This window comes from Apium graveolens, chromosome 6 (genome assembly GCF_009905375.1).
Source record: "Apium graveolens cultivar Ventura chromosome 6, ASM990537v1, whole genome shotgun sequence".
Classification (NCBI taxonomy): Eukaryota; Viridiplantae; Streptophyta; class Magnoliopsida; order Apiales; family Apiaceae; genus Apium; species Apium graveolens.
In genome coordinates this window covers 149,155,433-149,168,158 of record NC_133652.1, presented here as the reverse complement: position 1 = coordinate 149,168,158, position 12,726 = coordinate 149,155,433, and the positions used below count along the sequence as shown (strand labels likewise).

The 12,726-nt window shown below is 34.7% G+C and overlaps 1 non-coding gene across 1 annotated transcript; it reads right to left on the bottom strand.

Annotated features, from left to right (window-relative positions):
• Positions 1–10,051: 10,051 nt before the first annotated feature.
• On the bottom strand, positions 10,052–10,158 carry LOC141669986 (small nucleolar RNA R71). Its single transcript, XR_012554239.1, has one exon. It is a non-coding gene; the product is annotated as a small nucleolar RNA R71 (small nucleolar RNA).
• Positions 10,159–12,726: the final 2,568 nt, after the last annotated feature.

The window sequence follows — 12,726 nt, the reverse complement described above, 5'->3', positions numbered from 1 at the left end:
TCTCATAGTCAAAATAAGCAACTATGGCTAACAAAATCCTGATGGACTTGACCATAGTAACCGATGAAAAAGTCTCATCATAGTCTATACCATGAATTTGTTTGAAACTTTTTGCCACTAGTCGCATCTTATAAGTCTGTACTTTACTATCCATGTCAGTTTTCTTCTTGAAAACCCACTTATACCCTATAGGTTTTACCCCTTCGAGTGGATCAACTAAAGTCAGTACTTTATTTTGATACATGGATTTCATCTCGGTTTTTATGGCCTCTAGCCATCTCTTGGAGTCTGAACTGTTCATAGCATCTTGGTAGGTGAGAGGCTTATCATTATCCATAAGCATCACATCACCATCTTGAGTTAAAAGAAATTCATAATTTCTTTCGGGCTCATGGTGAATCCTACTAGATCTACGAATAACCTGTGTTTCTTGGACATGATTACTTTCAATATTTTGATGTACATCCTGATCTTATTCCAACTCTGGTTCAATGTTATCATGTGGTTCTCGATCTTCATCGAGATGTATTATCCTTCCACTGATTTTCTTAGAAAGTAGTTCTCCCTCAAGAAATACAGCGGACCGAGCAAAAAAACACTTTATTCCCAGAAGGATTATAAAAACTATACCCTAGTCTCACTTGGGTATCCCACAAAATAACATCTATCTAATTTTGGTCCAAGCTTGTCAAAGGCTAAACGTTTTACAAACGCTTCACGTCCCCAAATTTTCATAAATGACATGCCTTGACATTTATCACTCTATATCTCATACGGAGTATTTTGAACCGCTTTAGTCGGAACTTGGTTAAGTGTATATGTAGCCGTTTCTAGAGCATAACCCTAGAAACTGAATGGAAGATCCGCTTGACTCATTATCGATCACACTATGTCCAACAAGGTACGATTTCTCCTCTCATAATCTCTATTCCATTGAGGTATTCCAGAAGGATTAAGTTATGATACACTATCACACTCCTTCAAAAAACTCTTGAAATTGAGGTTTAAGTATTCTCCTCCACGATCTGATCGTAAAACTTTTATACTTTTCCCTTGTTTGCTTTTCTACTTCGGCCTTATATTCTTTGAATATTTCAAAAGAATCGGATTTGTTCTTTATAAGAACCACATATCCATATCTACTGAAATCATCAGTAAATATTATGAGGTAGTATAAGCCCCCCTTGCCATCATACACATTCGACCACATACATCATTATGTATAAGTCATAATCGTTCGGTGGCCCTTTCACCTGATCAGGTAAAAGAAGCTTTAGTCATTTTGCCAATGAGATAAAGTTCACATCTTCAGTATGATTCAAAATCAAACTTATCCAAGTATTCATCTATATGTAACTCAGAAATGTGTTTCTCATTAGTATGGCTTAATGACAATGCTAGAGGTAATATTTGATTTAAGTCAACTTAGAACATATAAATTGTTAACTAATTGTGCAATATTATAAGTCTTATCATTGAAATAGAATAAACAACTATTTATTTAATTAAAATGAAAACCTTTCTTGTCCTGACAAGAAATTGACTTAATGTATCCGCTAAAGGCAGGCACGTAATAACAATTTATCAACTTCTCAATCTCGCCTTATGGGCAAAATTAGGTATCGAGTTCCTTCAACTAGAGAAATAACTTTTGCTCCAATTCTAACCCTATACCTGAAGCTTAACCATTTCTAGTCTTCTTCTTTAGATCTTCCAAATAAGCTCGACAATTTAACTTCCATTCATCCAATTATTTCCACAGAAATGACAATCATCTCATTTAGCAACACCACTATTAGGCTTCAAAAGCCCTTTTGGGATTGGACTTTGGTTTGGCACCGAATAAGATCAAATCTTTACCTTGCTTGTCCACTTTCCTTTCCCATTTGCATTCCATGTGTACATCATCAATATAGACGTAATTCATGCCTTTACCGTGTTATTTTCAGCAGTTCTAAACATGCTTAACAACTCAGTGAATGTTCTATTTATCTCATTCTTTTTGTTCTTAAAAAACTAAGAATAGAAGTTGTTCAAAGATTGTTTGATCAAATCAAGATGAGTCTCTAGATTATTCTTGAAACCCAAAATATCAAGGTACATATACCTATCATCTTTAGAACATGTGGTCCAACCGGATATCATTCTCCCATTAATGCAAAGTATGGTGCCTTATTATTGTCAAATCTTTCTGATGAGCCTATCCTTTAAACATCCTTTGAAGGTGCTCAATCATATCATAAGCATCATTATACTCTTGTTGCTTCTAAAGCCCATCACTCATAATTACAAGCATGAGACATGAAACATCAGTTGCATAATCAATTTACTTTTGATAAGCATTTTGTTCAACACATGTTTCATTCTCAGCTAGAAGAAATAAGGGAGGGGTTTGAGTGACATCCGTGAACCTGAGGACAATCCTCAAGTTCCCATGTCAATTGAGGAAATTATTTCATGTCAGCTTTTCTTTCTCAAGGACTATTACATAGAGAAGTTATTTGTGTTATTTGTTATTTAATATCTGCAATATTAAAGTGCATAAAATGACTTAGTCTACAGATGATCATTAAATTATGTTCAAGTGATTATTCATTATATATTCACAATATATATCTCCCACTATTTTTATCAAATCAATAGCCCTAACTATTAATTCGGAAAAAATATCTTCTATATCCTTTCTAGTGAGCCAAGATCCATATTTCACCATGCGTTAGGTCAGCTTTGGCTTTTCTTCTAAAACATGATTATTTAGGTAGATAACATTTGTCAATTATATCAACTATATAACTCTTGGATAGCTTGGTGGAACAACATTTGTTCACATTTATCAAATAAATCTCGCCAAACTCTATGCCTCTAAGTTCATAATCATATTGTGGTAACTTATTTAAGTCAAACCCAATAGTCAAAAAGTATCAATATACTTCAACACATCTCCCACGATAGATGGGAGTACTTCGCTTTGGCGAACCCACTCCTGGTCGATCTAGGGGTTAACGTATTGGACTCATTGGAAGACATCTTATCAACTTAATATTAAATTTAGAGTTTTGTTAATTTTAAAACGATCATGATCCCATCATAAAGAGATTCCCAATTTTTTCTTGAATAAAATACTTCAAATCAATATTCGTCAATGGTTTGATTTCCAGGTAGTGAGGGAGTCACAAGGGTCTTGCTTAAAACCCACAACCTTACAAGTTCAATGAATTCGCTTTTCAAAAAATCGCCCCATGTCAGAAACAAATTTTTTTATTTTATTTCGTATTTCATAAACACGAGAACCTCATAATCGTTTGTTCATTTTAAAATCTTGAGTCGTTATAGATTTTATCTTGTTTAGCAAACATGGTATGGGTGTCGTATCTAATACATACATCCTTAATCTAATTAAGAATGCATATATGCGCATATATATGTAAAGTGCAATAAATAAATGTGGTTGGTTATTGCTTCATCCTATGTGATCTTCATCAAGCTAATGACAAAGATCTAGGTCAATCTAAGGTGAAAAATAAATACAAGCTAACTATTACATGTCTTCTTTCTTGTATTGCTTCCTTGGATGGCCTCCATGTGGGTTTACCCTTGATCTTCAAATCTTCATGTCTTCATGTAAATTACAAGAATGAAATACAAAAACTAATCTAATGAACTTACAAGAAGAACTCGAGTTACATTCGAGATTTAATAATTACAAGATTAAACGACATACAAGCCGTATTTGAAAAACCAAAACCATTAACCTAAGGTCATAAGCCATAACCATCCACCATGCTCAATTAACATAAAATAACATTTTAAAACACATAATCTGATCTTAACATATCATACCCATCATGATCTAATCATAAAAACCAAATATTGAAAAAATCAGAAAATTTGAAATTAAATCTGATAACATTAAATCGCAGATTAGAGGGCCTAAACGACGTCAAACGCCTTACAGATCAGTCGATGATAGCTTTACCTATCAGTTATGTTCAGAAACTCGATTCCAAATCATACTGATGTCGTATGGTTGAAGTCTGAGTCTCTCATTCCTCATTCAAAGCTATCAGAAACTTGATGTTTGAATCTTCCAGATTGTACACCTTTCCCACCAAAGATAGATTGTTAAGCAGAGTGAGAAACCTATTATAGATGTCGGTGAGACTTTCATCAGATTTGGTCTCAAAATATTCATATTCTTCAATTATAACAGCCCTTTTGTTCTTCTTGATGGCCCCATTGATGTGTTTCGAGCGTATAAACACAACGGAAACAGTAATTAAAAACGTGAAAATCAGAATTTTCGAAACCCACCGCAGGATCCATGCGAAAAACATATATTTAATTCATAGATCAGATTGTTTACCTTAAGAAGCTTTACCAATTGATTGACTAATGGAGATCCAAAGCTTGTTCAATCACCATGCATCCCGCTCTCGCGATCTACGCTCTATCGGTATCCACGCGAATGCTTGAACGCAAGGATTGAATGTGTACCAGCATAAACTCGTTTCTTCTTGCTCTCTCCATCTTCTCCCTTGGTGGCGAGGGTTTTAGTAAAAGTCTTTTTCACACAAAAATCAGCCACACAAGAGATATTATATAGAGAGTAGAAAAATGAATTATAACTCTTAACTAATTAGGAGTTATTATTAATTTAAAATTCCTATTTGTATTATAATTAAGTCTCACTTAATTATTTTACAAATAAATTTCATAATTAATATTAGTAAATTCGAATATCAATATTTATCTAATTAATTAAGTCATACTTAATTAATATTATAAATAATTCGAATTACTTTAATATAATTTAAATCCAATTTAAATTAAATAATCTTTCAAGCATTCTTAGTGTGTGACCCTATAGGTTATTATTACATTGGCAATAAATTTTAAATCTAATTTAAAATCATAAACAATGAGCGGCATCTAATAATACATCATTGCTACCCAAGTAATAATAATTGAATTGGTGATCGATTAAACCTTTTGTGAATAATGTACAATATAATATAATCCCTTTAACCAAGTATTATAGATTAAACTAGAGGCATGTAATATGTCATCCTCATCATAGTTTAATCCAAGTTTCTTTGATCAATGAGTATACTATCATATCAAATCAACATTTGAGCGTGACCACGCATTTCATAGTCTAGCTCACACAAGAGGCCAATAATATCACTCCTTAAATAGGAGGGTTAAATCCCATCTAGATCATTCATATTTCTCATACGATTCATAATATACCCAATGTCCACTTTTATCATTACCCGGTCAAAGATAACTTTTAATGGAATCAATGTATATTAATTCTCGTATAGAAATATAATGACTTCAAGTCTAAGGACCATTACATCATTATCAGTGTGAGAATTACTTATTACATAACAGACATGTAGAATCTCACATTGGGTCTGTCCAGCACCATGTACATATACATATGCCCGTGTCTTTCACTTTAATATCACTATACCTATGATCAATGAGATGTGATTATCAGTCAAGAAACACACTAGTCTTGATGCATTATTATTGTCCGTCAATAATAATACTCGACTAGGGACCTTTAGGAATATTGATACTATTATCATAATCTCATTTCTAAGTCATGTACTTAGAGATATAGAATTGCATATCATATTCCAAGGACATTTATATCGCAGTAAATTAAGAATTAATAAATTATAAAGGGAATAATCGATAGAACATAAACATTAATAATCCAAACGTCTTAAAGTAAAACATCATAGTGTTGTCTCTAGGGCACAAACACTAACACGTAGTTCCTTTGCATTGAGTCTCAAGGGCATCCCAGATCTCGTTGGCAGTCTTGTAGGCTATAACCCTGTTTGACATCACAGAGTCAAGACTGTTATGCAAAATATTTCTTACCTTTGCATCCTTCAGCACAGTGGCTTTCTCTTCTGGTGTCCACTCACTCTTCTCTTTCAACTGAAGGTATTCATCGACAGTAGGAGTTGCCGGTACTAATTTTGTTGGCTTGTAAGGTCCATCATTGATTACGTCGAGGTAGTCTAGATCTGTAGCTTCCAAGTGCATTAGCATCTTCACCTTTTATAGAGGATATTCAGTCTTTTTCAGAATGGGGATTTTGATACTTTCATACTTGTTCAGAGACATGTTTAGATCGTTTATGATAATAAATTATCAGTTTGCTCTGATACCAATTGTTGCCCAGTAATAATACAATTGTTTAAGAGGGGTTGGATACAATTGTATCAATGTTTCGAACAAGTATGAAAAATACAAAAGTTCTTTATATTTCTGATAAAAACTGTTACAAACTCTCTCAAGAAATACTAATGTTCTTGAGAGCTGCTAGGTCATACAATGCTCGAGTTAATTCACTATGTGATGACCTAAATTGTGTTTATATATTACACAGCTGCTACAAATAAATCTAAGATATGTACTATCAAATACTAATAGAAAATGATACATATCTTTAACTGAATAGATAAAGTCCTATGACTCAGAACGTAATAGATATCTATTCCTCAAACTAAGAAACAAAATCAATCTTCTTAGCTGACCGCCTGCAGATGCTAATGGCATGCAAATACTGCTGATGTGTCAAATCCTGACGACACACCAAATACTGATGACATCTAAAATGCAGCCAAATCCTGAGCTTCTTCTAATAATTGAGAATCAGCATGTAACATTTTCGTATTCCCGTAATGTGTTTTTTATTATGTATTTCCATTTAATTATGAGTTTTTTCATTATAAATTTTATTTTTTAAATAATCGTTTATCATTTAATTTATATTGTTATAATAAATAAATAAAATTAAATCTAGTGTTTATTAAATATAATAGTATATAAAGTAAATTGATGGGGCCTATTAAAATGTGGACTTAGACTGCATTTGAACAGTTGGGACAAGTTCAGGGGAAAACCAACTTTTGCCTACATGGATAAAAAATGGGGCCCATAAAACTAGGGCTTGGGCCTCCCCATTGCAGATGGTCTTAGGGGTCATTTGGCAAATCTGAAAGATTTATATATGAATAATTAATATTTTTGAATGATATGAAGGAATCAAAAATCTAAATTCTGATTAAATAATATTATTTGGTTAAATTTATTTAAGAATATTCTCTATGGTACCAACGTAAAATCGGCTTTTCCCGTTAATACCATCAATTTTTTGATATCTACCCGTGATAAACCTGTACATTGGGTTTTTCACATTGGATACCCCTGTGTCAAGTAAAATGTAATAGAATTGATTTCGGTTTGGAAAAAAATTTTGGTTTTTCACATTGGATACCCCTGTGTTAAGTAAAATGTAATAGAATTAATTTCGGTTTGGAAAACAAATTATGTATTTGAATTCTTTGTGAAAAATGCATTAAATATATTCTTCAATCAGGTAAAATGGAGTTAATATGAGTGAAATATTAATAGTCAAAGTTTGGTTATCAAGTTTAAATATATCTCACTCATTTTAACTCTGTTTACATGATTTAAAGGTCAATTTCATGTATTTTTTTGCGAAGATTTCAAATATATAATTTGTTTTCAAGTCGAAAATAAATTCTATTATATTTAATTAACACAGGGATATTCGAAGTGAAAAATCAAATCTACAGGGTTACCACAGGTAGAAGTCAATAAATCGATGGTACCAACGGAAAAGCCAATTCTATGGTGGTACCATAGATAATATTCTAAAATTTTATATTATCATAATGTTAATTTTTTCTAGAAATTTCCACATATAATTTAATAAAATGTCGACAAATATTAGTATACACAATATCTAAGTTTTATAAATTCTTATGAATGAAAATATAGAGTTAATAAGTTAAAATCCAATCATGAAGTTATCATTTCCAAAATTGTGGTTCTATGAATATGTTATATATGGTTTAAAACCTAAAAGGAACACAAATAGTTAATTAAAAATTTGACAAATAATTTAAAATTGGATCTTTAGTATCTATTATGAACACAACTTTATATTTGTTGGTGGTAGTCTATGTTAACACATAATATTTGTATATATAAATGGGCTCAGGAAGCACTGCTTATCGATAAATATTTGTTTTATTATTTGCTTTCCTATTCTGTCCTGAATCAATTGGTATCAGAGCCGAACTTGAAGTTTAACTATTCATCGCGTTTTTAGTATTCATATTCGTTGTACTGTTCATCTGTACCCTAATCAGCCTAAAGAAAACACAACACACCAACACTGAATCAGAATGAAAAACACTAAGTCACACCACCATACCACTGATAAGTGGATTTTATATCCCCTTGGAACGCTTCATTACAAGCTTAAATTGGTATTTTGGACTCAAGTTGTTGGTATTTTGATGTGTTTTTGTGTTATTGCATTTTAGGTATCAGTTAAATGAAGAAAGGAGCTTTTAAAGGAAATATTATGAAAAGTGATCAGATTTGGAATCCAAGACCATTGTCAAGTTGTAAAGAATCTCATTAGCTTCACGTGGGCAGTTGAATCGCCTAATTCTGACGAGTAGAACTCAAGTTATGGGCAAAATAACATTCATCAGAATCTTCTTTCATCATCCGGGAAGATTGGGAGATCAAGAAGAAGACCTAGAAGTACAAAACAACTCCAAAAAAGAAGATCTTGTTTTCAACTTGTGATTTTTGAATTAGTTGTAACTTTGGATGATCGTTTTCATTCTTGTTGAACCTAGACCTTGTTTATTCGTACTTTGATTATTATTCAGTTTATTAAGACCTTGTTTGTACCATGCTTTCATTGGAACCCATGGTGACGATGAGTTCAGTTATGAACTAATCGTTGTCATGGGGTTCTAGCGGATTTACTTATGGATTTCAATAGTTAATTATTTTGATATCTTGGTGTGTGGTGATTGTATGATATCCTAGTATTGGTTGTGCTTATTCGTCTTATGTGCATAGCTAGTGAATATAAAGGTTTAGAACTTGCCATGCTAGCATAGGTTCATGTATTTGTTATGCATGATTCATAGGTAATTTTAACCATCTTACTTGCCCTATGTAATCATGATAGATAACTTGCGCATTAAACCGTTATGTTTTTAATTCTTATAGACATATAAGGACTAAGCATAATTGGTGTCTATTCAACTTCTATCTCTTTTGTGGATGCTTGGTAGTATGGTATTCGTACAACGAAAGTTGGCGTTTATCAGTTTCGTGTTATCTGATTAGTGTCATCACCATCACATGCTAGGGTTAAAGACATAAACTTTGAATGGAATATTTAAAGAAGTTAGAATCCCATGTTTGTCTGATATAGTTTATTCAATCTTTTATTCTCGTAGCTAATTGCATGTTTGTTAATATCTTAGTTAATCAAAACCCTTATTTGATAATTGTCTTAGCAGTGAAGGATAATCATACATTGATGCATAGGTGCACATTCTGAATTTAACTTAATAGAATCTCTGTGGAAACGAACTAGAAGATATTCTATATTACTTGCGATCGCGTATACTTGCGTGTATTTTAGCGCGTGTTTTCGCCCTAACAAGTTTTTGGCGCCGCTGCCGGGGACTCGGTGTTAATTTTTAGTCTATGTGCTTGTCATCAGTGGTCGTTAAAGTTCACTCACTCAGATTCTTTTACTTTCACGGTTTAATTGTTTGTGTTTCAGGTACTCATTACAATGGGAGATCCAGCAGCACGAACGAGAGCCTTGATGAATTTTTCTCAACCCAAGATCAATGACATTCAATCTAGCATTATCAGGCCAGCTATCAAAGCTAATACCTTTGAGATCAAGCCTGGCATAATTCAATGGGTGCAGAACTCAATCCAGTTTGAGGGTTCTCCAACTGAAGATCCCAAGATGCACATTAGGGATTTCATTGAGATCTGCGACACCTTCAAGTTCAACGGTGTTTCTGAAGATGTTGTGAATCTAAGACTGTTCCCATTCTCTCTGAGGGAAAAGACTAAGAGCTGGTTACACTCTCTACTAGTTGGTTCGATTACCACTTGGGAAGATCTTGCTCAGAAGTTTCTTACTAAATTCTTCCCTATGGCGAAGACAGCTGCACTCAGGAATGCTATTACTCAATTTGCGCAGCAAACAGGAGAATCGCTATGTGAAGCTTGGAAGCGCTCCAAGGAGATGCTTAGGAAGTGTCCTCATCACGGAATGCCTGATTGGATGATCATCAATTGTTTTTACAATGGGTTGGGAGCACAGTCTAGACCCATGCTCGATGCAGCATCAGGCGGAGCATTATGGGCAGAGAGCTATGAGGAAGCTTATGATCTAATTGAACTGATGGCTGCTAATGAATATTAGTATCCAACCCAGAGATGTCCACAGGGCAAGGTAGCAGGAGTTCTTGAAGTGGATACAGCTATGGCTATCACTGCTCAGCTAAAGGAATTATCTATGAAGATCGATTCTCTGGCTAACTTGGGTGTTAATCAGATAACCAGTGTTTGTGAGCTGTGTGCAGGTCCACATGTGACGGAGCAATGCGCTATATCTAGTGACTCAGCTCAGTTTGTGAGCAACTTTCAGAGATCGCAGCAACCAGTTCCAGACACTTATCATCCTGACAACTGGAATCATCCTAACTTCAGCTGGAGTAACAATCAGAATACGATGCAACAGCCGTTCCAGCAGTTTGGAAATAAGCTATTCAACCCTCCTGGTTTTCAGCAACAAATTACACCAAAATAACAAACTCATGGTGCATGTCTATCTTCGAATGAAAAATATGAACTGGAGGAGTTGCGACTTATGTGCAAAAACCAGGCTCTTATATGCCAAAGCCAGGCTGTTTCTATCAAGACTCTGGAGAACCAAATAGGGCAAATTGCTAATGCCTTATTGAATCGAGCATCAGGAACGCTTCCTAGTGATATAGAAATAAATCCAGGCAAGAGGGAAGTTGAAGAGCAGGTGAATGCCATCACCTTGAGGTCTGAAAAGGTCGCAGGCCCCTAAATTCAGCAAGACGAAGAGCCTGAAAAATCTCAAGTTTCAGAAAATACAGTTGTGGCTGAAGAAGAAGTGTAGAAGGAAGTAGAGGTGGAACCAAGGAAGACTACTGTGGAACACACTCCTCTTGAGGGTAATACATGGGAGAAACAGATCTATCCTCCACCTCCTTTTCCTAAGAGGCTGTAAAAGAAAAAGCTGGATAAGTAGTTTGAGAAGGTTTTGGAGGTGTTCAAGAAACTTCATATCAACATACCTTTCATTGAAGCTCTTGAACAGATGCCTAGCTATGCGAGGTTTATGAAAGGTATTCTCTCTCGAAAAGTGAAGCTCGATGACTTAGAGACCGTTGCTCTAACGGAGGAATGCAGCGCTATACTGCAACAGAAGTTGCCTCCGAAGTTTAAAGATCCTGGAAGCTTCACTATTCATTGCACCATCGGAAATTTGTCGATTGACAAGTGTTTATGTGATTTAGGAGCTAGCATCAATCTGATGCCCTTATCTATCTTCAAGAAGCTTGGTCTGCCTAATCTGAAACCAACATACATGTCATTGCAACTAGTTGACCGTTCCATCACTTATCCACGAGGTATAGTGGAGGATGTCTTGGTCAAGGTGGATAAACTCATCTTCCCTGCTGGCTTTGTAATTCTTGATTTCGAGGAAGATAAGAAGATTCCCATTATCTTGGGAAGACCATTCTTGGCTATAGGCCGAACTATGATCGATGTGCAAAAAGGAGAGCTTTCGATGAAGGTTTACGATCAAAATGTCACTTTTAATGTGTTCAAGGAAATAAAGTTACCCACAGCTAAAGAGGAGTGCTTTAAAGTAGAGTGGGTAGACTCTGTCGTAAATTCGGAACTTGAGCAATTGCCAAAGTCAGAGACCTTAGAGAGATCCTTAATGGGGAAATCAGTTATTGATGACAAGGAAGGAGCAAAACAACTGCAGGTTTTGAATGCACTTCCATGGAAAAGGAAGTTGGATATGCCATTCGATTCTCTTGGGTTAGCAGAGCTGAAAATTTCTCAGAAGCGTCTCGAGCCGTCTATTGAAGATGTTTCCACACTTGAGCTTCACCCACTACCAGATCACTTGAGTTATGCATTCTTAGGTGCACCACATGATAAGGGCTTTGGAAATATATTTGATGATGTAGAGGGTAGCCGAACGAACCCTCCAATGCCTACAGAGGGTTCTTCTCATGTGCAGCAGGTAGTTGATAGGACTGGTGTTGGTGATGAGCAGTACAGGCGAGTAATTAGGCGTATGGAGGCCATGCACGACATTCACTATCATTTTGCTGTAGATTTGACACAAGCTTTGGGCACTATTTTCCGAGCCACTGGTGTCGAGGTTGATTGGCCACCTGATCCTCCACCCGAGGAGGGTGATCTTTCCGACGACTAGGTATGCCTGAAATCCTTATTATTATCTTCAATGAGGACATTGAAAATTTTAAGTTTGCGTGTGATAATGTAAGGATTAGTAGTGTGTGTCCATATAGATTTATATAGATTCATATTGCATGTTTAGTTGTAGTTCATTCATATTTTTGCATGATTGTTCATTGAAATATTTGTTTGTTTTTATGTGATTTCATATAGTTGCATTTGCATGCATATTTAGCATGATCCCTTAAGATGAACTATGATATTTGATAAGTTGATGTTGATTTAAGTGTGGTGATGATGAATAGAAGGATGTTTAAGTCCTAATGAATTGATTTGCATGCCAGAAACAAATATTTTCACAAAGTCTTA